Below are 5,815 nucleotides of genomic sequence, written 5' to 3' on the forward strand. Positions count from 1 at the left end.
AATCAAACTCCATTAGTTGGATCTCACTTTCCTGTATTTGTTTGGTCTGTAAACTTATCGACTATATATTAGTACCGGCATGTTGTTTTCACCTTCCTTTTTAGGTAGTGTTTACATTAGATAGCTGAGTGTAGGCTTCTGTTGCTGCTCTTGTGTCGTGTAGAATAGTTTGATGTAATATCTACACCCTGACCTGCCTTTCTTCGAGTGATGATGATTGTGATTTGAAACTTGTTTTTAGACATTCCTAACTCATGTCTCCCAATTGTATGTCCATTGGATTCAGCTTGCCTCCGGTGAAAAAATAATTGGTGATCTCCCGCGATTCAGATAAGCGGTGAAGATTCACAGAAGATGTTCGGTTATTTTTTAACTGGAGGCAAGCGAAATCCATATTAATTTCTTTAGCAATTCTTCTCCAAAAATTAAAAAGAGAAGGTAAAAAGAAGTTGGCCACATGTATATAAGTTTGATCCCTATTTCAGGGTGATCAAATCATGTTCTTGACCAAACCCAAGGGCAAAAGATTCATTTGTGTTGCATGAAAAGTCTAGGCCTGGCAATTTTTTTACATGATTCGTGAATCTGACATGAATTTAACACAAAATTAGCAAGTTAAAGTAAAGAGATTTAATCGGTTTAATTAAATGGGTTGAGTTAGAGGTGACCTATATAGTAATATCCTTATACCTCAACATACCCTAACTTGACATGCGACATAAAAGATTGACAATTTTTATATGACCAACAAATCCAATACAAAATTAGCCAACTAGAATTAAAGAGTCTAATCTATTTAATTAAATGAGTTTTATACTACTTCAATATGATCCAAACTTAACACACGTAAAAAAAAAATTAATTACCATAGCATGAGAGGACACATAAAAAAAAAAAAAAAAAACTTATCCTTATTGTCTGCTTTTTGATTTGATTGCTAAACCAGTGAGAGTAGAGATTTTCCAGCAAGACAAGTTCCACTCAAGTAAGCTCACATGCATTGGGTGTAAAAAGATTTTGTGATAAAATAAATAAATGAGAGAGATGAAACCTACACCAGGAAATAGGAAGGATAGAGGCCTCTTGGCTCTCGCTGTCAAAGACTCTCTGCTTTTGTTTCCTTCCAAGACCCCATTTCTCTCTGTTTTCCAAGCTCATTGCCCGAGACCAGGTCAAGTGTGTATGTATCTACTGCTTTGCCGCTCTGTCACCTTCATCCAATCAGAAAAGATTTCTAGAAAAAGTGAAAACACCCATCTCAAGGGAATCGTCCATTAATAATCTTTCCTACGAAGAAACGAAAAGCTCTCTTGATGTGGAAAGTATGTCTCTGTTTTGAAAGGTAAAATAAAAGCTTGACTTTTTCAGAGGCCATTTTCATGCTTCTCATTCATTATGATCTATCACGTCAACAACATATACAAGTCTGGGAGGTTATCTTCAATAAATGTCTTTTTAACGAAGCCATCAAAGTCAAAGCATCCCCAAATCCAGGGACTTTACTCAATGACTTTTGGAATCTTTTTTTTATAGAAATATTCTAGAGCTTGTGACAGATTGTGATGAGCCAAATGGCTAATCCAATACCCTAGATACACCTTTATCCGGCATCAAAGTGGAGTTCTTCTATAGCGACTTTAGCTCAGTTGATCTTAATAACTAATCATCCTCTTCGTTAGGGCATTTACGAGCCCTTGCGGCTACCACATGTGTGCCTTTCAGCAACTAATCTTTTGATTTGCTGTAAAAAATTACCTTTTATGGTAATTATTTTCTTGGTCGGTGGGCTAAGAAAATAAGTAGAAATTAGGATCATTTTCAGTTCATTTCTAATTAGTTAAAGTGGATGAGTATTTTTGTCAAAAGTGAGAAGACAAAAATACCCCTCAAGTATAACTAACGGGATATTCTTCGATTCATTTGAACTGGAGAGGATCATGTTCCAAATAGTAGACTATGTCATTTATTTGATCTATTTTCAATTTTTTATTATTTTTATTTGACTATCAATTGTACTTGAAGTTTGTTGGAAGTCCTCACCCCTCTATGTATGTTTTTTTATTAGTAAGTTTGGTAGAACTTGAACCCACAATATTTATTTAATGAAAATTAATCTAGCCCATAAAAAAGGGAAGAAAAAAAAAAAAAAAGAAGGAACCAAATGGCTAATGATCATTCAAATTATAAAGTTTGTTTAACAAAAAAAAGAAAGAGTGATGTTTACACGCCATATTTTATCTTAATATGTTAAGGTGGTAGAGTCTAGTGACAAGAGCTGATTTAATGGCTATTAGACCCTATAACATCAGCATAATAAGATAAAAATTGAATAAAGATATCATACTGATGTGGCGGTATATCCAATACTAATCTGACATGGTAGTTGTTATTCTTAAAAAAAATAAAAAATAAAATAAAATAAAAAATCTCTAGGGTTGGTTTAAACTATCACGTCAGCAATTTGGGGTGAAAATATAGTTTCTAACATTATTATTATTATTATTTTAAAAAAAGTCCAAATAACTTCTAGACTTTACCACATAAACGGAGTAAAATCTATGTAGGATATAGCATTACTCATCACCTCGGCCATTGAAAGTTGAAACCGTCAAAAACCCTTAAAAGTCCTGAATTTCCTGGCAATACATAGCAGTTGATATGCTTTTGGGCTGATTGGGTCCGCTTGTGTTAAGGCAGACCAAAAACTAAAACTTTTCGCGAATTTGTACGGTTTGAATTATTCTTACACGCTTCGTTATTGCGGCTACCAGAAAACACGTTTCATGTTTGCAACTCTCAGAGTATATTCCTTATTTTAGCCACGTACAGCCGCCACACTGAGGGTTCCTAAGCAGGAGCTGCAGGACAACCAAATCAAAAACAGAGGCTTAAGAAATTTCTGGGTATATCTTATCATGCTTGAAAATTTTGTTTATTACCATGCACCAGGTTTACTTCACTGAATTTCCAGGAAAATGACGGGGGTATGCTACTAACACACTCAATATAACTTTCCAAGAAAAAGCACTTTTGAGATACTATAAATTATGTTTACCCTGCCAAAACAAGAAATAAAAAAACATTCAACCAATATTTCCAATTCTGCATATGAGATTTGTAAAGATATTGATACCTCTGGTGCTGTGTTTGGTAGCCATTGGGGTCCTGAGCCTTTGGCTGTCAAACAGAGAACACAGGCTTCATGGATTCTCAAATAGTCCTCTTCTTTTGTTTTCAGTTTTGAACACAATAGTCATTGCCATCCTTGTTTTAAGTTATAGACCATATTTGGAAGAAGTCGACCGGAATTGGCCTGACCTCCCGCCTCTGTATGAAGGGGATGGAAAATGGCCTATCCTCCCGCCTCTGTATGAAGGGGATGGAAAATGGCCTATCCTCCCGCTTCTGTGTGAAGCGGATGGAAAAGGCGACACGGGGGATTACATTGAGGATGAAGAGGAATATAATGGTTCAGATGAATATGAGGAAGATAATGATGATGATGATGATAGCGATGATGAGGAATATGAAAATTTGGAGATGAGAATTGAAAGCTTTATTGCTAAGGTCTATGAACAAAGGAGGAAGGAGCGTTTGTTGGAGAGTCGTGGCACACAGCTCTGATTTGGCTAAACTGCTATGAAGCATGATAAGCTACATCTGGGTTCATTTTTTAGAGAACATTTTTGAATTCCCTCTGTTTTAGTTGGGGATAATATTCATTGTATTCTTTTTTCCTCTTATGTACAGATACAGATGCATCCACTTTTAAGGACAATCAATAACATTGCCAGTCCTAATAATAATTGATATTACTTAACTCTAGTTATTAAATAGCAATACAGTGTTTGCCTTAAAATTGTGACATGTGGCGTGAACCATTTTTATTTTAAAGTTAAATGATTTTTTAAGGTATAATTTGTGAATCGGTTTTTTAAGAGTTACTTAAAAATCAATCATTAAATTAGCTTAATTAATAGCGTTTAATTATATTTCAAGTGTTTTTCATATATAAATTATTTTATAAATTAAGTATTATTAATGTTCAAATCAAATAAGGAAACAAATAATACAAATCAAATCATATATTATATATAATAACCAAAATCTTCGTTTGAAGTGCCTTCAAATAGCCAAAACCATTTTTTTTTTTTGGGGTTAAATACCTTTCCAATAGATGTGGTTTGCACCAAAATTAAATAATCACCTGAGTTTTCAAAAATGTCACAAATGATACTTAAATAAACTCATTTGGTACTTCCGTCAAGATTCTGTTAGGTTTTTTTAACGAAGCGCCATGTCACCTTTACACATGGCACGGTACTTGTGGTTTCAAGGCGCCGCGTGGTGTGGTACCTGAGTTTTTGGGTGTCACGTCATATTTAAAAAAAAAAAATCAAAAAATAAAAAAAAAATAAAAAAAAAAAAAGGAAGGAGAGCTAGTGGTGGCCGAACCACCCCCAAGGGCCATTGGGGTGGTTTGGCCACCCCTAGATGGCCAGCCTGGTGGTGGTCTAACCACCCCCTTGAGCCAAGGGGGTAGCCGAGGGCCAAACCCTCAATTTTTATTTTTTTATTTTTTTGTTTGATTTGGTTCTTGGGGGTGGCCGAACTACCCCCAGGCCAAACGGGGTATCACGCCACGTGTAAGGGTGACGTGGCACTTCGTTAAAAAACTAACAGAACTCAGGTGGCTATTTGATTTTGATACAAACCACAGGTACTGAAAATGTATTTAACCATTTTTTTAAAGACTAAACCAATTTTTTAACTCATTATTTTAAAAACTGTACAGTTCCAATTCATATTTGTGTTCTCTCTATCTCTTATTTTTTCCTCACTCTCCTTTTTTTTTTTTTTTCTTTTTTTTTTTTCACTCTCATTCCACATCTCTCTTTTGAACCGGTTCATATTTTTTCTCTCTTTCCTTTTTTTTCCTCTCTCTCGACGTCTCTCTCCTTTTTTTCTCTCAACCTCTATCTTTCTCTTTCTCCACTCTCTAACATTAACAAAAACAGAATTTATTGGCCTAAAAATTCAACTTGAAGGTAATTATTCTTCTTAACCTTTTTATTTTATTTTATTTTATTTTTTTTATACCAACAATATTTTAACATATTCTAATTTATATAAATTAAAGGTCTTATGTTTTAATTCATTTGAATGTTTATGGATTTTTTTTTTTTTTTTGTGTAATTTATTAGGATTTTCAAACATGTTTTTTAAGTGTTTTTTTTTTTTTTTTTTTTTTTTGCCTCTGCTTTTGAAAGCAATATAATACAAATCGATACTAAATTAAGCACCCAATGCAGTTGACAATATATCAACCTTTGTTTTTTTTGGCTTTTGGAAGTATTTTTCATATAAAAATGCTTTCAAAACACCAAACCGATAATTAAGTACCGAATTTGATGTGAAATGATTTATGTGATTGCATTAAATGTTGAATGAAAAATTTTCTTTTATTTTTTATTCCTAAAAAAAAAAAAATTATGCTTTGTATTTTTTTTAATATTTGGAATTATATAGGTTTTATTTGTATTGAAATAAGATAGATGATTTATTTGATTGCATTAAATCTTGATTTAAAATATTTTGTTTCATTGTTTCATTTTGTATTCATAATATATATTCAAATGTTCAGAATTATGTGAATTTTATTTGTATTTAAATACAACCTTTAGTAAGTAGCTCTTTTTATTGAAAGAGAGCTGATTGATTTTTTTTAACATGACTATTTTAGCCTGTAAAAAAAAAAAAAAAAAAAAACAATGAAGATGCGTTTAAGTTTTAAAATCAAAAATAATAAAGAACC

Source organism: Corylus avellana, chromosome ca3 (genome assembly GCF_901000735.1).
Source record: "Corylus avellana chromosome ca3, CavTom2PMs-1.0".
Lineage (NCBI taxonomy): Eukaryota > Viridiplantae > Streptophyta > Magnoliopsida > Fagales > Betulaceae > Corylus > Corylus avellana.